Below are 25254 nucleotides of genomic sequence, written 5' to 3' on the forward strand. Positions count from 1 at the left end.
GAGATTTCCAGCTGCTTAACTGCAGTCTTATCTTGATCTGTAGTCCTGACTTGACTCTTTGGGTGTGTCCCACTCTCAATCCTGCTTGACCCTGCTCCCTGAAAATACTCAGGAGACATCATTCATAATTGTGAGAAAGCTTTAGATTCTGTCTACTCCAGCCAACCTGACTTAAAGGACATTCCTCTTGATAACCCCGATGGTGAATGGTTTACAGATGAGTAGAGTTTTCTTCAAAATGGGGAAAGAAAGGTAGGTTATTCTGTGGTGACCCTTAATAGCACCCTGGAAGCTAAGCCACTGCTCCCTGGGACTTCTGCCCAGAAAGTTGAACTCATTGCCCTAACCAGGGCTTTAGAACTGGGGAAGGGAATGAGAGTGAACATCTATAATGACTCCAAATATGCTTTTCATGTTTTGCATGCTCATGGGGCTATATGGAAAGAAAGGGCTATATGGAAAGATTATCCTATTAAACATGCTGGAGAAATTCTATAGCTAATGCAAACTGTTCACAAACCCAGAGAGGTTTCAGTCATATTTTTTTATTTTTTAAATTTATTTAAATTTATTTTTATTAATTTTTCTTTTTTTAATAGCTTTTTATTTAGAAGTTATATGCATGGGTAATTTTATAGCATTGACAATTGCCAAACCTTTTGTTCCAATTTTTCCCCTTTTTCCCTCCCCCCTCCCCTAGATGGCAGTTTGACCAATACATGTTATATATGTTAAAGTATAAATTAAATACAAAATAAGTATACATGTACAAACAGTTATTTCACTGTACAAAAAGAATCAGACTTTGAAATGCAATTAGCCTGTGAAGAAGATCAAAATTGCAGGTGGACAAAAATAGAGGGATTGGGAATTCTATGTAATGGTTCTTAGTCAACTCCCAGAGTTCTTTCGCTGGATGTAGCTAGTTCAATTCATTCCTGGTCCATTGGATTCAGTCATATTTTATAAAGGAAATCAGAAGGGAGATTCACTTCAAGCCAAGGGGAATAGGCTTGCAAATTTACCTGCTAAAGCTGCTGCCCATTCACCCCTGACTATGGCAGGGGTGATCCCCCTTTAATCCCCCAGCTCCCTGATTCTTATACTCTTCTTATAGTCCATGAGAACAAACCCTTTCTCCTTCTGGTTGGTTTCAAACACCCTCAAACTAGCTTTTAATCCCAGAGACAAATCGGTGGAAACTTATTTTTGGTCTCCATCAGGCTACCCATTGGGAAGAAATGCTCTTCAATCTCTTATAAAACACATTTTTACTGGTCACAAGCTGGGAGAAACAATCAGATAGGTCTTCCAGGTCTGCCCAGTTTGTGCCCAAAGAAACATTTTCCTATACCTACAGATACTTATACTCAGATTGCTTCGCCTATAAATGCAGGGGACATGGTATATTTGAAATCTTGGAAACCTCAAGGTGCTGAGCCTTTAGGTAAAAAGTGTAAAGGACCATATAAGGTCCTTCTGATTACCCAATGTTAGTCAAACTGGAAGGGTTTCTTGGTCTGGACATAATCACCACTCTTTATTGAGTTAAAAATTAGCCTTTAATTGTTCCTTACCCTCAAACCTCTGAAGGCTGATAAAAGACAACTCTGAACCCAAAACTTTTGCGAGAAACTTAACAGGGCTTTGTATGCTGAGAAAGTTGTTTTCTCAGTGTAATAAACCCATTTTTGGCCACAAACCTTGCCTCATTCATTCAGGGTGAATTCCTGAATTCTTTTGCAAAGCCTGCAACACCGGCCAGGGGACCCTATTGCTGTCAGGGGATCTCTTAACCCTCATTTCTCACACCTCAACATATGTAAGTAAAGAAAATCATTAGCTCAAGTATAAGAGAAGCAAAGAAAAGATCCAAAGCTCTAAGGGAAACCATAATTTAATACAGAAAGCATTTGGAAATTACTTATAGTACCTCACACTAGGAATACTTTGACAAAGTTTCCTCCACACCAGAAGCTTATTTTCTACTAGGTGATAATTTGATGTAGGAAAGATTTTTGGTTAGGTTTGGAGAGGTTGTCATGAAAGGTTCTGCTGAAGTGCTTAGTCATTGAATTGAACCTTGAAAAAATGAAGAATCCGAAATGTATAGATGGAAGCAATGAATAGAAGGAGTTTGTTTCAGGTGATAGAGGAGATGACCTAAATGAAGATGGAAGTATGGAAAAGGGGAAAGTCTGCCTGATAAACTTCTCTTTTTCCCGTGGTAGTAGAATGGATTACAAAGAGTAGGGTCTCAATGAATATTTTCTAACCTCATTTTCTCATACACTAAGATAATAGGAGAATCTTATTGCCCTCAGAATCTTTTATATATTTCAATTAATGTGTTTTAAGTTCATTTGAATTAATGTACTGTTAATAAATCATACCTAAAGCAAGTAGCTATCATTATAATATGTCAGAAGAAAAATAAATTCTATGCCAGAGGTAGGGAACCTTTAGATTGCAGACCATATAAGGCCTCTAAAATCATTTGCATAATCAATCACAGGAGATGATGAGCTGACAATTAGGTAGAACAGCCTCCTACTACTTATATTCTATAAGTTGACAATTTTGTATGGCCTATTAATGATATTATAAATATCCAAACAGCTCTTGGCAGAAAAAGAGGTTGGCCACTCCAGTTCTATGATCTCTGTAATTTTCGAATATAGTTCATTTATAATATTTGTCTCATTTTATTTCAATACTTTTTAACTAAGCTGTTCTTGAAAGATTATTTTCCCATTCATTCACATAGATGACTTTCTTAATGTTAACACAGCTTCATTATAAATAGACTTCCTGTTTGTTTGCAGTATAAGAAACTGAGGGTCTTCTATCCTACTAATAAGTTCTTCAAATACTTAAGATACCTCTATGTAAATATCAAGACTTGTGTCCTATTATTCTAAAACACAACTCTGTTTTGTTTACATTCTTTTTATTTTTTTTTCCCAGAAAAGTATCAAAGAATAGGAGTCTATTAGGCCGGCCATCTTTAAAACCATAGTGTTACTTCTCAGAAATGTTGTTAATTCAGATAAGAGAGAATTGGCTTAGATCACAATAGTGATAATATGTATATAGCATTTGAAAGTGATTGACACTCAAAGACTAAGTTAGTCAAATATAGAGAATCATCCCATATTAATTACAGGATGATGAATTTCTGCCAAAAGCAATTTCAACACTACCTAACCTGTTTTGGAGAACTATGTCAGTAGAAAGGACAGAGATGGATACTGGACCTATACTAATGGAATTCTCCCAGATGAGGAAGTTTCCTCTACTAATACTTCTATGATGATCTCCCTCATACCTAGCTAAACATGATCTTTCCTTCTCAAATTATCCCTAGTAGAATGTAGTCTCCTTGTGGGGAGGAAATTTTTTCAAGGTGTTCCCAGTGATTTATATTTTAAAGAATTGTTTAAAACCCTGATAGGTTAAGTGATTTGCCCAGAATCATATAGTCAATATATGTCAGAGGTGGGATTTAAACCTCACTGTCAGGACAATTTTCTCCCTACTAAGAATATCCATGCTATTTAAATCATGGAGCCATGAAGTAACTAAAGTTTGTAAAGTCTTTACAGTAATAACTTTTCAATATGTGTTGCAAAACTGTTACTGCCTCCATGAAAAAATCGAGTTTCAGAGAAATTAGGTGATTAGCCAAAACCCAAAGATCTACTGCGTTACAGTTCTGGGGTTCTGATCCAAATAATTTTTATCATTTGTTTTTGAATCATAGGAGAATGGATTGTAGTCCTAAAGCCAAAGAGAACCTCAAAAAAATTCTAGTCTAACCCAGTAATTTATAGATGAAGAAAAAAGATTAAAGAACTCAAATGACTTTCCCAAAACCACACAAGTACTTAATGAAAAGGGCAGGATTTCAACCCTAATCCTCAGATACCAGAGCCAATGCTCTTTTGGTATATCATGCATTCCCTTTGAATCCAAGCATTATTTATACTATATTATGTTGTCCCTTAGATTGTTTTCATAAAATCATGAGAGTGAAAGTAATGACTTTCAAAGAAAAAAAATATCTTACCAATAACCATAACATTGGCCCTCTTTTCTTCTTTTTTTGCAGTGTTTTTTTCTCCCATTTTAAATATGGAAGATCATCAGATTACCTTTTATATGGAATACAAATTGCAGTCATGGTCATTACAAATGAAGTAATTTATTCTTGCCCTATAGCAGATTTGCAGAATAAAGGCAGCAGGATGGTACAATAGATAGAATTCTGAATTTAAAGAGAAGAAGACCTGAGTTTGAATTCTAACTTGGAAAAGTGTAAATTATCTGATTCTGGCCAAGTCACTTTATTTTACTCAGTGCCAATTTTCTCAAAAGCAATGTAGAGATAATAATGCCTTATAATAATGGGGTCGTTGTAAAGAACAAATGCAACAACATATGTAAAGTGCTTTGTAAACCTTAAAGCACTATATAAATAGTGGTTGTTATTATTATTGTTAGTTCTTGATGGGGATTTATAGGAATGCTGAACCTGAGAACTAGAAGTTAAGATCAATAAATAGATTCTATTGCAAACATGGATCCAATCTGATGAAAGAAGGTAAAGGCCATATCCAAGCACATTTTAAAAATTAACCAGTAATAGGAAATGAGTCTTTAGCAATATATAGCAAACCAATATGCTTTGAAACATCCATTTTATGGAAAAAGTTAAGGGTTAAGTCATATTCTGTCTCTTTCTGATTTACAGACAGTTCAGGCAGAACCTAACAGTAGAAACTCATATAGATAACTGTGGGTAATAGAGAATGAGCTGGACACATGTAAAGAGATCAGTAAATTAGCCACTTCAAAACTGAGAGCCATAAAAAAATGCCACAGGGGAACACTGAAGGAAGAGGGAAGGTTTTCTTCCTCTCTCAATCAGTATAAGCTCCAGAGAGGATGATATAAAACTGTGGATGTGGACTACATTGTTAATAACCATCTGTTCTTGACAACTGAGCCTTTACAAGATGATGGAAAATTTTTAGTGGTTATATGCAGTTTCAGACATTTCTATGGCAAATTAACATATCTATTATGATCTTAAGAACCTTGCAATTTATTGGTTAATTTTTAGATAACAGATTCTTCTATGCACTATAGACATTATCACAGTAACATCAACTATGCTGTTTGGGGGTTTCTGTGGCAGTAGTAGAAGCTCCAGGACTTCTCAGACAAGAAAGAATAAGGGAATTATAGAAGGGGTTAGAAAGAGATTATAGGGGACCCTTGTGCTAGCACAGGGCATGGGCACTACTTGGAAAGTGCATTGCCCATAATCACTTCCAAGTTCCAGTTCTAAAGATGATAGAAATTTTAGTGATTGCATCTACAAGGCAGCAGGGCCTCTCTGGTCTTAAAAAACAGAGTTCAGACCAGGAATGCAGCACCACATCTGCCTGTGAATATGCCATCTTGTAGAAGCATTGTCTAGTCATTTCAATCATGTCTGACTGTGACCTCATTTTGGGATTTTCTTGGCAAAGACATGATTTGCCATTTTTTTCCCAGTTCATTTTGGAGATGAGGAACTAAAAAAAGTAGGATTAATGGACTGACTAGGATCTGAATTTAGATATTAATTTTCAGAGTATAGTCTTCCTGAATCTGGGGCTAGTTGCCCCCAAATTGTTGTTCAATTATTTTTCAGGCATCTTTGACTCTTGATTAGGTTATTTGAGGTTTTATTGGCAAAGTTATTTAGTGTTTGCCATTTCCTTCTCTAGCTTATTTTAAAGATGAGGAAGATGAGGGTTAAATGATACGTGCAAGGTCACACATCCAGTAAGTGAGGTGAGATTTGAACTTGAGAAGAAGATGAATCTTATTGCCCCAGGCTTAGAATTCTATCCATTATACAATCTAGTTACCATACTAAACATTTACAGATGCCCCAAATTATTTGTGAAAACAGTAAGATGAAAAAGTAAGAAGTAGAAGTTTGGGACAGAGTTCCCACATGCAAATAAAAAATCCCAAATTTGACAAAATTTTAAGTGAAGAAATAGGCAAAAAAAAAAATAAACAAAAAAGAATATAACTATAAAAATTTTCTGACAAGCAAGTACAAGACAAAAGCTCAGAAGAAAGCAGTGAGATGAAAAGGACCACAAAGGAGCAGTTGGGTGATGCAGTGGAAAGGCCACTGACCCTGGAGTCAGAAAAAAATGATTTCAAATCTAGCCTCAGACACCTGATTCTAACTGTGTGACCTTGGGCAAGTTACTTAACCCTGATTGCCTTGCAAAAAAAAAAATTAAAAAGATTAAAAAAGCTACAAGCCAATCCTCAAAGGGAATAAAAAAGATAAATAAGATACAATCCCAATAAAAATTCCTGGAAAAATTGAGAAAAAAAAAACAAAAAATTATACTTTCAGCAAAATTTGGAAAGTCTTCCATGAACTCAAGTAAAATGAAATGTATTGTGTGCAAAGTAATAGAAATGTTTTGGAATGATCAGCTATAAATTAACTACCCGGCAAGATTAAGCATCATTTTTCAGGGCAGGAGATGGAACTTCAGTGAAGTAAGAGACTTTCAATCATTTCTATTGAAAAAACAAGAATATACATACATGTATGTATGTATGTATGTATGTATATTATTTAAAGGTAAACTGTTCACTTCCCTAGATGGGAAAACAATATCTGTAACTCTTGAGGAAGGTATCTGTCACTGGAGAAACAAAGAAGAGCATTACATAAACTTAGGGTGTGACTGTGAATGGACTCTGATGTGATGACATCAAAGAAAAAGAAATCAACGGTGGAAAAAAGTCTGTACTGGGAAAATCGGAAAGAGGAGGTATAATAGAACAATTAGTTCATACCAAGAGGCTCAAAAGACCTATTACAATAAAGGGAAAATAGGGAGGGGAATGAGCATTGTATGAAGCTTGATCTCATCAGTTTGGGCTGTAAAAGGGAATAACTTAATTATTCATTTGGGTATAGAAATTTATTTAATCTTATAAAGAAGTAAGAGGAGAAGAAAAGAAAAGGGAGGGACAGGATAGAAGTGAGGGCAGAAACACTAGAGGAAAAGATAAGAGAAGAATTTATTATGCTTCAGCTGATGTAAAAAAAAGCAGGGCTAGCAATTCTGATTACGGATAAAGCAAAAGCAAAAGCAGATCTTATTAAAGGATAAATAAGGAAGGAATATATAGCTTGATAAAGTATACAGTAAAATACAGTACAGTTTTTTTTAAAAGTACAGTAAATAATGAAACAATAACTATGTTAAATTTATATGTACTAAGTACATATACATATATACACAAGCAGACAAATGCCTAGAGAAGATTTTAAGTCAGTTGCAGGAAGAAATAGACATCAAAACTATTCTAGTAAGTGAACTCAACCTTCCCCACTCAGAATCAGACAAATCCAATCCTAAAATAAACAAGAAAGAAATTAAGGATGTTAACAGGATCCTAGCAAATCTAGATATGACAGACCTCTGGAGAAAATTGAATAGGGACAAAAAGGAATACACCTTTTTTTCTTGGCAGTACATGGCACCTCTACAAAAACTGACCATAAATTAGGGCATAGAAATTTCACCATCAACTGTAGAAAGGCAGACATAGTAAATGCTTCCTTTTCAGAACACAATTCAATAAAAATTATCTTTAATAATGGGGCATAGAAAGATAAATTTAAAATCTATTGGAAATTAAATAATGTGATCCAAGAAAAATGAGTGGGGCAACCAAGAAAACACAGAAAGAATCCAAAATTTCATCTAAGAGAATAGCAATAATGAAAACATATACTAAAACCTATAGAATTCAACAAAGCAGTTCTTAGGGAAAAATATATATATATCTAAATAGCTACATTAAAAATAAATAGAGAAAAAGGAGATCAATGAATTGAGCATGCAACTAAAAAAGCTAGAAAAAGAAAAAAAATGAAAATCCCCAATTAAATACCAAATTAGAAATTTTGAAACTCAAAGGAAAGATTAGTAAAATAGAGACTAGGAAAACTATTGAACTAATAAACAAAACTAAGAGTTGATTTTATAAGGAAAAAAACCTAACAAAATAGATAAACCTTTTGTTAATTTGATCAGAAAAAGGAAAGAGAAAAACCAAATCACCAGCATCAAAAATCAAAAGGGTGAACTTAACATAAATTAAAAAGAAATTAAAGCAAAAATCAGGAGCTATTTTGCCCAGCAATATGGCAACAAGTCTAACAATCTAACTGCAGTGAATGTATATTTACAAAAATATAAATTGACCAGATTAACAGAAGTGGAAATGAAATACTTAAATACTCTCATTTTAGAAAAAAAAATTGAACAAGACAATGAACTCCCTAAGAAAAAATCTCCAGGTCCAGATGGATACACAAGTGAATTCTACCAAATATTTAAAGAATAATTAATTTCAATACAATGTAAACTATTTGGAAAAATAAAGAAAGGATACTGAAAAATTCCTTCTATGACACCAATATGGCACAGATACCTAAATCAGGAAGGGCCAGAACAAAGAAATAAAATTATAGATCAATCTCCCTATGAATATTGATGCAAAATTTTAAATATTAGCAAAAAGATTATAGCAATTTATCAGCAAGAAAATACATTATGACCTAGTAGGATTTATATCAGGAATTCAGGACTGATTTAATATCAGACAAACTATTACTATAATTGACTATATCAATTACAAAGTCAATATAAATCATATGATAATCTCAATAGATGTAGAAAAACTTTTGACAAAATATAGCATATAATTCTATTAAAAACACTAAAGAGCATAGGGATAAAGGGAACTTTTCTTGAAATACTAAGTATTATATATCTACAACCTACAGGAAGCATTATTTGTTATAAAGAGAAGCTGGATGCATTCCCAGTAAAATCGGGGTGAAACAAGGATCCCCTTGTTACCCCTATTATAAAATATTGTACCAGAAATGTTGGCTTAAGAAGTAAGAAAAGAAAATAAATGAAAGAAATTAGACAAGGCAATGAGGAAATAAAACTAAAACTCTTTGCCAATGATATGATGATATACTTAAAGAATCCTAGGAAATCATCCAAAATTCTATCAAAAACAATTCACAGCTTTAGCAAAATGCAGAATATAAAATAAATCTACACAAATCATCAGCATTTCAATATATTACTGGCAAAGCCCATCAGCAAAGGGTAAAAAGAGAAATTCCATCAGAAATTTCTGTAAACAAAATAAAATTCTTGGGGTTCTACTTGCCTAGACAAACCCAAGAACTATAAGAATGCAATTACAAAACACTTCTCAGATAAATAAAATCAGACCAATTAATTGGAAAAAATATCAATTGTTCATGGCTAGGCTGAGCTATTATAATTCTGTCTATTTGTTCAGTGCCATACAAATCAAACTGCCAAAACTTTGTTTTATGGAACTAGAAAAAATAACAAAATTTATCTGAAAAAAAGAGTCAAGAATATCAATTAAAAAAAAAAGACAGGGTGGTGGCTTAGCAGGATCAAATGCAAAACTATATTATAAAGTAGCAGTAATCAAAAACATTTGGTACTGGATAAGAAAGAGTGATAGATCAATGGAATGGACACATGACACAATAATCAAATCTTATAGCAATTTAATATTTGATGACTTCCCAAACTCCAGCTTTTGGAATAAGAACTCACAATTTGACAAATTTCCTGAGAAAATTGGAAAATAATATGTTTGAGAATCCCCAAGACTTACATCTCACACCCTATACCAAATTAGGTCAAAATTAATGCATGACCTGGCCATAAAGAATGATACCATAAACAAATTAGAAGAAGAAGGGATAATTTACTTATTGGATATTTGGAAATGGAGGGATTATGACCAAAGAAAAACTAGAGAACATGATGAAAGACAAAATGGACAAATTTTATTACATTAAATTAAAAAGGTTTTGCACAAATAAAACCTACAGAAACAAGATTAAAAGAGAAGTACAAAGCTGGGAAAAATAATCTTTACAGCCAGTATTTCTGATAAAGCTTTCTGTTCTAAAATATATAAAGAATTCTGTCAAATTTATAAGAATACAAGTCATTCCACAAGTGATAAATGGTCAAAGGATATGAATAAATAATTTTCAGATGATGAAATTAAAACCATCTATAATCAGATGAAACAAATGTTTTAAATTACTATTGATTAGAAAAATGCAAATTAAAACAACTCTGAGGTACCACTTCACACCTCTCAGATTGGCTAAGAGGACAGGAAAATGAACAAGTTATTGTTCTATAAAAATAATAAATACGCTGATTATAGATAGGCCTGGAAAGATTTACTCAGACTGATGCTGAATGAAACAAGCAGAACCAGGAATACATTGTACACAATAATAGCAAGAATGTGCAATGATTAACTATAAATGGCTTCGTTCTTCTCAACAGTTCAGTGATCCAAAGCTATCCCAATAGACTTCAGATAGAAAATGCCATCTGCAACCAGAAAAAGATCTGAGACTGAGTGTAAACCAACACATGATATGTTCACTTTGTTTTCCTATTGTTTTTTTAAGTCTCTCCTATGTTTTGTCCCTTTTGCTCTGATTTTTCTTTCCTAATATTATTCATAAAACAATATGTAATAAAAATAAATAAACTTACTACAAAAAAAGATGGTAGCAAAGAAGATCGAAACACATACTCAGAAAATGATAACAAATTCAAAGCTCCTAAATCCAAATCTTCCAAGAAAAATTTAAATTAGTCTCAGCCATGGAAGAGCTCAAAAGGGATTTTGAAAATCAAGTAAGAGAGATAGAAGAAAAGTTATAAAAAAATTGAGAGAGATTTGAAAGGAAATACAATCTAGAAAGAGGACTGTGGGGACTGAATCTGGATCACAACATAACATTTTCACCTTTTTTGCATTTTGTTGGCTGTTTTTTTTTTTTTTTTTTTTCCATTTTTCCTTTGGATCTGATTTTTTCTTGTGCTACATGACAATTGTGGAAATATATAGAGAAAAGTTACATATGTTTAATATAAAGCATTTTTTCTCGAGGATTTTTTGGAGGGAGAAATCTATTTTTTCTGTTACAACATGACTTTTATGGAAATATTTTGCATAACTTTAATGTGCCTTCTCAGTGAGAAGAATACAGAGGAATGGAGAGATTCTGAAAGTGAAAGTTTTTAAAACAAATATAAAAATGGCTTTACATGTAACTGGGGAAAATAATTAAAATTTAAAAAAATCAGAGTAATAGTGGAAAAATTGGGGAAAGTGCAAGAATTTTGTCAAAAGATTTAACAGCTTGCTAAAAAGGCACAAAGGTACTGAAAAAATAATATTTTAAAAACAGAATTAGGTAAATGATAAAGAGGTATGAAAATTCATTGAAGAAAATAACTCCTTAAAAAACAGTATTGGCCAATTTTTTGGGGAAAAAGATACAAAAACTCACTTTAAAATAGCTCTTTAAAAATAAAAATCAAATAAGTGGAAGCTGATGACTTCATTAGACATAAAAAAAACCAATGAAAGAAGTAAAAAAAAATAGGAAAAAGTGAAATATCTCATTAAAAATAGTTGACATAAAATAGGTTATGGAAAAATAATTTAAGAATTATATCAAATTTATAAGAATACAAGTCATTCCCCAATCGATAAATGGCAAAATATATGACCAAATAATTTTCAGATGATGAAATTTAAGTCATCTATAATCAGATGAAAAAATGCTTTAAATCACTATTGATCAGAGAAATACAAATTAAAACAACTTTGAGGTACCATCTCATACCTCTTAGTTTGCCTAAAATGACACGAAAAAATAATGATAAATGTTGGGGGTGTGTGTGGAAAAGTTGGTACACTAATTCATTGTTGACAGAATTATAAAATCATCCAACCATTCTGGAGAGCAATTTGGAACCATTGCCAAAGAGCTTTAAAACTATGCATACCTTTTGACCCAGCAGTGTCATTACTGGGTCTGTATCCTACAGAAACATTAAAGGAGGAAAAAGGACCCATATGAGCAAAAATGTTTGTATGAGCTCTTTTTGTGGTAGCAAGGAATTAGAAACTAAGTAGAAGCCCATCAATTGGGGAATGAATGAATAATTTGTGGTATATGAAGGCAATGGAATTGGTCCATAAAAAATGATGAACAAGCTGATTTCAGAAAAGATCTGGAAAGATTTATATTCACTGAAGCTGAGCAAAGAAAGCAGAACCAAGAATACATTGTACACAGTAATAGCAGGACTGTGTGATGATCACTATGAAAGACTTGGTTCTTCTCAGTGATTCAGTGATCCAAGGCAATTCCAATAAACTCTGGTTAGAAAATGCCATCTGCATCCTTAAAAGTAATTATGGAGATTGAATGTAAATCAACACATGCTATGTTCACTTCTTATTTCTGTTTTGTTTTTCTCCCATCGTTTTCCCGCTTGTTCAGATTTTTCTCTCCCAAGGTGATTCATAATGTCATGTGTATTAAAAAATAAATTAAGGAAAAAAAATAAGAAAAAATTTAAGAAACAACAAAAATTTTCGGATTATCTAAAAATCATAAAAAAGGATCTAGACATCATATTTCAAGAAATTATAAAGAAAAAACTGTCCTGATATTTTAAATCCAGAGTAAAAAAAATAAAAAACCCCAACACTGATTAATTCTTGAAAGAGACCCCAAAATGAAAACTCTCAGAAATATTATAGCCAAATTCCAGAGTTCTCAGTTCAAAGAGAAAATACTTTAAGTAATCAGAAAGAAATCTTCAAATATCAAGAAGCTACAGTCAGGATCATATAATATTTAGCAACTACCATGTTAAAGCAGTGAAGGACTTGAAATATGATATTGTAGAAGGCAAAAGAATTTCAATTACAACCAAACATAATTTACTCACATAAAATGAGTATAACATTTTAAGATAAAATAGCTATTGATTGCAATAGAGGACTATCAAGTATTTTTTATGAAAAGAGCTGAATAGAAAGTTTTTGGGGGGTTTTATACCAGAAATACCAAGCTGGATGAATATTAGGAAAATAGTAAATATATTTGACTATATCAGTAACAATAGAAACAAAATCAAATGATTATATAAATATAAGAAAAACATTTTGTCAAAATATGACAGCTACTTAAAAACTCTAGAAAGCATAGGAATGAATAGAGCTTTTTGTAAAATAATAAGGAACTCCTAAAACTTAGAACCATCATTTTCTATACTGAAGATAAACTAGAAACCTCAGTAATATTAGAGGTGAGTCAAAGTTGTCCATTATTATTACTATTATTCAAAATTGTGTTAGAAATGATACCTATAACAATAAGACAAGGAAAAGAAATTAAATAAGAATAGACAATGAAGGAGCAAAATTATTATTCTTTGCAGATGATACAGTGGTATACATGGATCTCATCAATACAATGATTTAAGAAAATTCTAAAGAAAAAAAAATCCATGGTGAAAAATGCTATCTATCTCCACAGAGAAAACTGGACAAACTCTCAGTGAAAATTGAAGCATAATTTAAAACTTTTCTTTTCTTTTTATTTTTTTGCAGCAAAGTTAATGTGGAAATATATCTTACATGACTTCATAAGGATAATTGATATCATATTTCTTGCTTTCTCAATTAATGGGAGATGTTCTAAAGGGAAGTTTAGAGACAATTTGGAACTCAAAATTTAAAAAATGTTAATAGCAAGCAAAATTAAAAAAAATTTGCCAGTTAAGAGATCATGGATAACTTTGAAGAGAGCAGTATTAATTGAGCAATGAAATCAAAAGCCAGATTACAGGAAATTGGGAAGCAAATGAAAGAAAAGGAAGTGAAGAAAATGGATGCAGAACAAATTCACTATAAGTTTCACTGTGAAGGGCAGGGTCACTATTCTTCCATCTCCATTTAGCTGTGTATGATTAGAAAAGAGGGGAGATAGATAGTGAGTTTGGGAAGGGACAAAATTGGGTATAGTAAGAAGATTGTGGTGCAATGGAAAGGATGGATGCCATTTAGAGAACAAAGAATAAACTTAAGAGAGGTAGGTCATAAGGTGATATTGAATGATAGGAGATCATTATGTGATAAAATAATTTAGTAATTTTTGATGAGGAAGTAGAACATTTCAAATGATGTCAAGCATATCCCTAAATATAGCTAAGATGAAGTAGAGATGATAGAAAATGATGAGCTTGAAAAATCAGAAAGTTTGGTTATTTGAAGTAACATAAACATATATGTGCATATTAAAATCTAATATAATATCACAATTTGGGGTGGAAAGGAAAAAAAAAATCCTTGGAAGCAGCAATTAAATAGCAACTCTAATATATAAAGATTTCTTTGCATATTAGTGGATGTTACTATATTAATAAGGCTTCCATCCCCAATCCCCTACTCTTTTGTCAGTAACCTGAACAAAATGTTTTATCCCAGCTGAATTAGATAAATTGTGTATACATTAGACTGTTAGTTTATGAGGAAAATACTTGTGAGTAGAGAGCCCTTGTGATATCAAACCATGTCATAGGATCCTAATAAATTGAGAGCTAGAAGGGACTTTAGAGATGTCAAATCCCACATCCTCATTTTATAAAAAAAGAAACTGAGGCATAGGAACATTGTATGACATATTCAGAATCACAAAATTTATCTATCTATCTATCTCTAGCTATATAAATGTTTGAGATGGCATTTAAACTCAAGTCTTTCTGACTTCACATCTATTTTCCTATTCCTATTCTATACTGCTTAGCCACTTATATGATAAAGAATAATTCTGATGTTAGGATTGCAAGAATTCAAACTGAGGTACTAGAGAAGAATTTTGAGACGTGCTTTGACAGCAGGGAGGTGAAATTAGTCAATACTTAAAGAAATTCATGCTATTGACTGGAAGATGAAATACAAAAACGGAACCTTAAATACTCTGGCCATTTAACTAGAGGATAGGACTAACTGAAAAAAAAATCTTTGGGAAAGATTGTAGGCAAAAGGAAAAAAGAGATGGCAGTAGATAAAATGGATGAACAGTGTCAAGGAAACATCAAGCATGAACTTGAATAGACTTTGAAAGTAGAGATTGAAGGGCTTGGAATGCCATGGTTCATGGCATTACAAAGACTCAGATCTGAAAAACAACAATCTAGTGTTTTGGAAATATAATTCTTAGACTAAGATTTTCTTTATGTTTTGCCTCTAATCATTTGCTAATAATGGCTTCTTAGAATGATGTGAGACATGCCATAAAGCTATAAAATAAAATAGATTCTCTTGGTCCTTTTAAATTAACTTCCCTATTGCAATGTCTGAGTTATTTATTTATTTTTTCATTGATCAGTGTTGTTGCTGGAATGTAAGGTGGAAATCAATGTAATATTATTTTAAAATGTTTCATCATTCCAAATATATTACCTTGTCAAAATGCCCTTTCCTGCAAAACATGTTTGAAGAGATGTTTTCATCCTTTCTGGAAACTTTATTCTTTTTGATGCACTTCTTCAGATCATTTAATGATGGAATTATTTAAGTATAATAAAAGAATAGTAGCTATCAATCTTATGAATGTCAACGAGTTTCAATTGTCAAAGATGTATGTAAACTCAAAGGTTTTATCTATTGGGAAAATTGTCTACTAAAGCTATAAGCCACACTATTGATATCAAATTGGGACATTGCTTTGATCAGCTATTGACATGCATATGCTCAGGTTAAAAAAAAATGTACTCCTTTTTGTGGCAGAACCATAATGTAAAGACTGGTAAATAACATCTTCTAAAATTTCTTATATTTATTTCCTAGAATTAATCTGGAAGAGATGAACATCATTTCTAAAGTCCCTTTTACAAATTTCTTAACAATAGTAAAGATTGTAGAAAACTGAGAAAGCAATGGATCTTCATGAAATAGAAGTTGTAGAATACAGTCTGTAATTATGTCTTCCAAATCTCTTATTTCCATTCAATTCACATGTATTAAGTACTAATGGCCACTTAAGGAATCAATAGGGACATGTGTTGTGGTGCTCTAAGGCTTTTCCTTCTGTGCTCCAATTCCCACTTCCCAGTTTCTCCTAGGTGCTTGAATATCTCTCCAGCATGTCCGATTCCCTCTTCCCAGTTCCCAATAGATGCTTAAATATCTTTCCAGGATGTATAATGACACTTATTACTACTTCCTTGAATGATAAAATACAATTCTCATCCCTGTTTGTCTAAACTATAATTCCCTTTATAATAATAAAAGTGAGGGACATGGTTAGTCACACTATTTGGATAAGAAGGAAGTGATCAAGTATAATCCTTCTGGTAAGATGCCGAATCATCAGGCTTTATAATTTATGTAGCCATTGCCCCTTGAAGTCTACTGTGTCTTATCATTTGCCCTTCATTTATGCTCTCAAAGTAGAAGGAGAACATTGCTAATGAAGTCAAGCATATGACCATTATTAAATGTGACTGAGGTAAAGTGGAGGAGATAGAAGTTCGTGAGACTGAGGAACTTCTATGCATTTTCATTTAACTTGTAGAGAACTCCATGTTTTTGAATTTTGCTTTGTTTCTGAACTATAAAGGTAACTAGACTTTTCCATCTGCTCTGTTACTGAATCCTCACATATGTAGAATCTTATTTTGAATGTAAGCTCCTTCAGAGAATTTGTATCCCCAATGTTGAGTACAGTGCTTAGCTCAAGATAAGACTTTAATAAATTATTTTTCATTCTTTCACTCTGTTTATCCTTTAACACTTTGGGACTTACGTCCTACTGATCCTCAGATGTAGTTGATCCAGTAATTTGGTATTGTCTCTAAACTGATCTTTTCTTCAGAAAGCTTGGTCCAGAAATCATACTGCTGAGAGAAGTTCCTTTAAAAGATTTGCAGCCTTTCCACAGATCATTGAAGAGGGAGAAAAAATAATCAAGTGTGTATGTTTGCGTGTGTGTGTGAGTGTGCGTGACTATTTGACACATTATTGTAAAATTCACTTGAGGCTGTCACTGAATATTTTGACCTGAAGTGTGTGAATTTATAAATTTACATAATTTATTGATCTAGCTTAATCCACTATTATTCACACTTAAATTGCAGCTACATTGAGAGATTGGATTGACTACTTTTCTCAGTTAATGAATATGTCTGGTTAAAACACTAAAAATTGAATTGGAGATTTTGCATGTTAAGTTCAATTATATATGAAAATGTTTTGCAAAATTTAAAACAATATAAATTTGAGCTATGATAATTATATTTTTAATGAAGGGGAAAAGGGAATAAATATATATCTATTTCTAGATCTATCTATATTTAGATATATATATCTATTTCTATGGGTATACCTAGATAGATAGATATAATTACCTTTTGCTCTTCATAATAACCTTGCAAGATAGTGCTGTTATTATCCCCATTTTATGATTGTGGTAACAAACAGAAATAAATAGACTTGTCCAGGGTCACACTGCAAGTCACTGTCTGAGGTCAAATTTAAAATGAGATCTCTATGATTCCAATTCCAAGACTCTATCTACCATACTATTCAGTTTCCTTTACTAGACCATGATTTTATCAATATAGGGAGCTCCTGGTGAGGGCTTTGTTCTGCCAATGCAGCTTTGCTCTTCTTCTGCAATGAAAATTCTAGAAATTTATTTGAGGGCATTGAAGCTAAGCAATTGTACCAGCATGGGGCAGAGGAATAGGAATCTGGGTTTTCCTGAACTCAAGACTGGATCTCTATTTACTATAACATCATCATAATCTTCATCATCATCACCATTATAATCCTCATCTTTACCATAATCCTCATTCTATCTTCTTTTTCTTCCTCTTCCTCCTTATCCCACCAAATACCAGCATAATTTTATTTATTTATTTTATTTAATAGCCTTTTATTTACAGGTTATATGCATGGGTAACTTTACAGCGTTAACAATTGCCAAACCTCTTGTTCCAATTTTTCACCTCTTACCCCCCATCCCCTCCCCTAGATGGCAGGATGACCAGTAGATGTTAAATACATTAAAATATAAATTAGATACACAATAAGTATACATGACCAAAAGATTATTTTGCTGTATAAAAAGAATCAGACTCTGAAATACTGTACAATTAGCTTGTGAAGGAAATCAAAAATGCAGGTGGGCATAAATATAGGGATTGGGAATTCAATGTAATGGTTTTTAGTTATCTCCCAAAGTTCTTTCTCTGGGCATAGTTGGTTCAGTTCATTACTGCTCCATTGGAAATGATTTGGTTGATCTCGTTGCTGAGGATGGCCAGGTCCATCAGAACTGGTCATCATATAGTATTGTTGTTGAAGTATATAATGATCTCTTGGTCCTGCTCATTTCACTCAGCATCAGTTTGTGTAAGTCTCTCCAGGACTTTCTGAAATCATCCTGTTGGTCATTTCTTACAGAACAGTAATATTCCATAATATTCATATACCACAATTTATTTAGCCATTCTCCAACTGATGGACATCCATTCAGTTTCCAGTTTCTAGCCACTACAAAAAGGGTTGCCACAAACATTCGTGCACATACAGGTCCCTTTCCCTTCTTTATAATCTCTTTGGGATATAAGCCCAGTAGTAACACTGCTACCAGCATAATTTTAATGGAATTTCTTACCAAACTTGTAAACACTTAATTATAAAGTATCCCAAAAGTCTTAGTGCTTTTTCCTGCTTCAGTAGCTGTGTAAATTAATTCAATGTAGTCAGATACAATCTTATTCTTTCAATATGTATTTAAGGAAATTCAGCAAAAACAATGTAGAAAAGAGGAAGAGAAGAGGGCAGAGAGTGACACAACACTAACCTTTTTTAAAGCAGTGGAACTGAGCTTTTTAAAGATTTTTTTTTTACAAACCATATGTCATCTTTATTTAGTCTCAGGGCACATTTGGGGAAGAGTTTTGACTGATGATGCTCCAGCCTTAAAAATTGAATGATAATTTTGCTTTCTATTAGAGCCATTCAACGGATATGCCATTAGTAATTATAACAATGAAATGAGTGATAATATCAATAATGACGATGAAGAAGAGAATAATAATAGACAGTGGATTTCCTGTCTTTGTAGGTATTTAAGAAAAACTTGGATGACTACTTACCAATTATGCTATGGTGGAGATTGTTTCACATATGTGATGAACTAGATGCTGGACTAAGTTTCTGTCCATTATAATAAGATCCTATTATCAGCTTTGACATTTGATGCTTCTGTAAGATAAGGCTTTCAACCTTGAAGAATATTTTACATCTATTATGCCATGCTAACAACCTTGTGAGAAAGGGGATATTATTCCCATTTCACAAATGAGTAAATTAGGACTCTATAGAAGTCTCTCTCTATATATAGACTCTACAGAAGTCACTTGGTTGTGAGTCCATCTGACATTGAGTTAGTAATAGACATAGCTAAACTAAAAAGTATCAAATACTACTCACCAGATAAGTGCAATAATACTTGTTCATAATATATATATATATATATGTATATATATAGCAATAGACACATTGATTTTTCTAAATTACTTTTCAGCAAAATTCAAACACAGCAACTCATGGAACAAAAGATTTAATTCACTAAAATATTTCAGGCTTTTTTATTACTTTCTCTCCCCCCCAACATGATTTTTTGATTTATATATATATATATATATATATATATATATATATAAATGTATATATACACATACAAACTATATTGTTGCTGAAGTGAACTGTTGCAAAAAAAAAAAAACACAGCATTTCACTATGTTACAAAAAAAATAAAATATTTTTATCTTTTTTCCCCACAATATTTCATGATCAGAGCAATCTTATGGGTCAGTTAGCAGACTGAGCAGCAGTCACAGGTTATCTTAAGTAGGAAATGACTAACAATCAGATTTTCACTGTTCAACATGCACTGGGTTCGTCCACTTCTAATTCTGATACTCTATTTTGTCTCCTAAGAGATTTATTTTGTGCTGCACGAAGCACAATACAACCAGTTTCTTGTTGCTATAAATTGTTGATTTAAGAGATTTGGGAAACCATCACATGTAGAAATCTAAATCTAAAGTAAAATAAGAAAATTTAATAATATAGCTCTGTTTTAATAAGTGTGCTCACCACAATGGCCAATTTCAGTCCCAAAGGTTTTATGATGAAACATGTTATCTACATCCAGATAGAAAGCTCATGAACTCAGAGTATAGATTGAAACCTGTTTTTATTTCCTTTCTTTTCATGGACATGGCTAATGCAAAATTTTGTTTTACATAATTACATATACTTTTTAAAGAAGTCTGCTTTTTTGCCTTCTGAACAGATGAGAAGAATCTGAAACTGAAAATAAAAGAAAATTGAACTTAAAAATAAAAACAATCATGCTTTATTTCCTTTTTTTTTTAAGGAAAGGATCATGAAGAATGCCAATTTCATTCTTTCTGATTTATTCCTTCAATTTCTGGTTAGTAGGAGAATAAAACAGATAAAACGAAATATATTTTTGATAAGCTCTGAAGGATCACAAATGTAGGTGAGCCAAAGGACAAGAGGCATATGCTAGGTGTTAGTGGGCTGAAACATATTGACAATGCTGACTTCAGTCCAAGAAGTGACAAAAAGATGTCTTCACTGATACAGCAATCAACAACCACTTACTATAAATCATACAATCTACTAAATACTGGGGATATAAAGAAAAAGCAAAAACAGTCCTTGTTCTCAAGAAGTTTAGATAATCTAACAGAGGAAGTGATATGTACATAAATAGATAGAAACAGAATAGATTAAGGTTAGACATAGAAGGAAACTATTGATAACTAAGAGTATCAAAAAAAAGGTTTCCTGGAAAAGTGATGTTTGAACTGAATCTTGAAGGAAACTAGGAACTTGCTGGGGATTCAAAGTAGTAGAGGTCAGTAGAAAAAGTATCCTCATAATGGTGATTAGAGATTGCAAAAACATGGATGCAGGAAAAAGGGAACAGCAAAAAATTCAGAATGACTGAAACCTAGAGTCTGTGGAGGTAATATCTAAAATTGGAAAGATGAATGGACAGCAATGAACAGAAGAGAAGTTGGGCCATTCCTGTCAGAAGAACAAGAGGTAGCACACTAATCAGTTTAATGCTATCTTGGTACTACTAGAATTTGAAAAGAACCAAAAGAAGGTCTTTATTATTCTGGTTATATTTTTATATAAGTAATTGAACAAAACTTTCATAGAATGAGATGAATAGGTGTAATGTTCTCTGTTTCAGTTTTCTTGGGGTCTCTGGAAGTAGCCTTTGTTTCAGTTCAGTAATCACCACAAGTACAGTCAGGTGTTAAAGTCCAAATCCTTTATTGTCTCCTTCAAAGTCTTGTCTCCTTTCCTGGAGCTGTTAGCTTTCTTAGAGGACTATCTCCTTGGTTTTGAGAGCTTGAGCTCCTGCCACCAGTCCTTTGTCTTTTCTGCTTCTGCTAGCTTCTCTCTAGCTCTCTGAATGAATCCTAGCTAAAGCTCCTAGCTTATATGCTCTCCACTGAGTATAAAACAATCATTATATCACTAGGAAACCATTATTTCTTGTAAGATTAAATCAATCATACTGAACCATGCTAAACTACATAACCATTGTCTCTATCAAGTTCACTGATTTAGCACCTTGTAAGAATCCTTTGTTTCAAATTCAGAATTCTGGCCCATAACAAATAGGATTTTTGATTGTCACTGGTAGAGGGAATTTCCACATCATTGTGTTCAAAGAAAATAAAGAGCTTATGGAAATAGAAATTGTTCCATGTCTTATAAAGTTCTTCAAATGTCTAGCCAAAAGTATAAGATTTCTTTGTTGGAATCCATGAAGGTTTAACCACTGTTCATGCCTCTTTACTTTCAGCAGATAGCATTAGTTAATATTCATCCTACAGAATTTATTAATCACTTGCTAAGTAAAATGTTCTGAACTAAATACTGAATAATAATATTTTGCATTTATATAATTTCTTAGCCAGAATTAGAAAAAGGCAACTACATGTTTCCTCATTGTAGTGTTAGGATTAGGGTTGGGTTTAATAGAAAAAACAAGAATCTCCACTTTAGAAATGTTGAATTTGAGATACCTATGGAACACTTAGGTGAATACAACTAACAGGTAATTGGAATTGCAGCACTGGCAGTTAGGAGAAAGATGAGGGCCAGATATGTAGATGTGAAAATCTTCTGCATCAAGAGAATATGTGAATCCACATAAAGAAAATCTTTCAAATCCCTTACATATTTGTGAACTGAACTTTTTTGGGTGTGGAATATCTCCTCCCTCATGATTTTACTGAATCCCTTACCTGGCTTGACTGCCCTGTGACTGAAATGTCCTTTTTGTTGTCTCTCTTCCCATGACCTCATAATAATCTACTGAATTATTCAGTTACAAGTAATCCTATTCTTTTTATCTCTGATTCTGTCTCTGTCTCTTTGTCTCCATCTCTGTTTCTCTATTTCTCTCTCTGTGTTTCTATTTCTGTCTCGGTTTCTCTGTCTCTGTCTCTGTCTCTGTCTCTGTCTCTCTCTCTCTCTCTCTCTGTCTCTGTCTGTCTCTCTCTCTCTCTTAGTATGTTTCTCAAGTTCTCAATAGTCTGAGATAGGCAATATAAGTATTACTCTCTCTATTTTATATATTTGGGGTCTTGAAGCTCAGAGCTGGAATGACTTACCTCTAGTCCAAGAGTGATTGAGAGACAAAAATGGAATTTGAAAGCTAGGCCATTTGATTTCCAGGCTAGTGCTTTTATAACTAGCCCATACTGTCAATTTCTCTGGACAAACTTTCAGAATGGTTCAATGACTTTGGACAAGTTATTCAGCCTTCAAGAAGGAGAAAAGTAGGAGATTAAATGGTCAAAGACAAATTTGCCATGGGTTGAGGAAAGAATGAGTAAATATTCTTTTCTTTTATTATATCCTCAAATATTGAAGAACATTTATTTCATGAAGTTATACTTTTGGGGGGTTAAATAATACTCTGTGATTTCAAACAAAGAAAACAAATCTATTGCTTTGTCACTTTTCTTTGATGAAAACTCTTTGAGTCCTGATGGAAAAATATGATGACCACCAGGGCACTGAAAACTAATTTCTCACTTAACTTGAGCATGCATTAAATGAAATATTTGGTGTTATGTACTACATTCAAGTTTACTTAGAAGAAAAGCCAATTAGGGGAAGATTTTTCTTGCTCTCTTGCTCTTTGACTAGCTACCCTCCCCTCCCTATTCCCTACTGAATTTATTGAAATTCCTATTTTTCCTTAATTATTCTTTAAAATGTAGTTATAAAAGAAAATTATTCACAGAGTTTACATTGCCTTTGATCTCAAATTCATTACTCAAAGCATCAAATTAAAATGAATTCTTTGCTAAGAAAATGATTGGATAGTTGAAGGATGATTCTATCATTTTGTCTGTCTGTTCTAAGGATGTATATAGGTATACATCCATTAAGAAGCAATTGCTATGAATTGAAAGAACAAAACTTGGTTGTGAGTCCATCTGACATTGAGCTAGTAATAGACATAGCTAAACTAAAAAATATCAAATACTACTCACCACATAAGTGCAATAATACTTGTTCATAATGTATTATTTAATATATTAGAGTTTAGGATTATAATTTACAAATTTCCTGCAATCAAATTGTAGGTCTGAAAAATAGAATCATTTAGGAGAGTTATGTGTTCCTCTAGGCCAATGGTTTTCAAATCTTTAGATTAATAGAAGCAGAACAATAGCCTCTAGGCAGAATAAATAAAGTACTCAACTTGGAGACAGAAAGACTTGGGTTTAACTCTCATCTGAGAGAGTGAATAGATCTGTAGCTAGAAAGAGTCACATATAATTCTTTAAGTCTCAGTTTCACCATCTTTAAAATTGGAATAAGAATAGTATCGACTTCACAGGTTGTTCTGAGGATGACAGAAAATAATGCATGTAAAGTGCTTTGCAACTTTAAATACTATAAATGATGAACTATTATTATTGTTATTGTTATTGACTGATATCTACACATTATAAAGAGAGACAGTGTGGTACAGTGAGTAGACAGCTAGCTTTTAAGTCAGGAAGATCTCTTTTACTCTCTCTTTCAGGCATGTACTCACTCACCTTCCATATCTCTTTGTTATTCGTCTTCATTCATTCATAGGTTTTTTTGAGACTGGATTTCTCTATTTGACGTAAGCTAGAAGGGAATCAACCACTCTCAGTACTATTGGCATGGAAGCTTTGACCTGCTCTATTTTTCCCACCTGAGTTGATTCTCTCTTCCTTATGCAGCTTGGTGGTCCTCCAATCCCAGGAGCTCACCATATTATGTTGGCCTCAGGGTGAATACATGATTAACTTTAGTCTTTCTTTAGTTTAGGAGAACTCTAACTCCACTAGCCTCAACCTCCCCCATTAATAGAGTTTACAGACATCTTTGGTGAAAACTTAGTTTAAACCCCACCTTAGATATATATTTAATTTTTCAGTTCACTGGCAGATAAAAGTATAATTTACTAGAAGAGATGCCGACCTGTTTTGAAATGTCTGTACTTCAGAGTTCCCTGTACCAAGGAAATCATAAGCCTAACATATTAAAATTATTATTATCCCAATTTCATTTTTATGGGATTTAGATAGAAAAAAAAGGGCAGGGCTGGTCAATAGATTCAGATATGGGAAGAGACTTGCCTAAAGCTATATAAGTAATAAACTATGTGGTCACCTAGCCAGTAAGCATAAGTAATGCAATTTAAATCCAGATTTTTCTAACCCAAAGTCTATTATTCTAATTACTATCCATGATAGTTTTCACATGCTAAGTGCTTAATACATGTTTCTCAAGTTGAATTGGGTTAAATTGAGAGCCCTAAGCCAAAAAACTACCATTTTACTGGAGTAGAAATGTTTTTAGCCAGAACCTTTCAGAACAAAGAAATAAAATGAGCAAATGTTAAAGAATTAGTATAAAAATGAAGAATTAAAAAAAACACAACTCACAACTTGTCTAACATATTTTTCATTTTTGTGAGCTGTGCTTTCTGATTTTCATAGTCAATTGCAGCCTCCTGTTAGGAATTCATCAGTTATTTCTCCAGCAGAGGCAGACAATATTACTGAAGTTTTCACAGAAGAGTTGATGTTAAGACCTGAGAAGTTGCAAAAATCTCTGACACCCCTGATGGTGAAA

Source organism: Sarcophilus harrisii, chromosome 2, assembly GCF_902635505.1.
Source record: "Sarcophilus harrisii chromosome 2, mSarHar1.11, whole genome shotgun sequence".
Classification (NCBI taxonomy): Eukaryota; Metazoa; Chordata; class Mammalia; order Dasyuromorphia; family Dasyuridae; genus Sarcophilus; species Sarcophilus harrisii.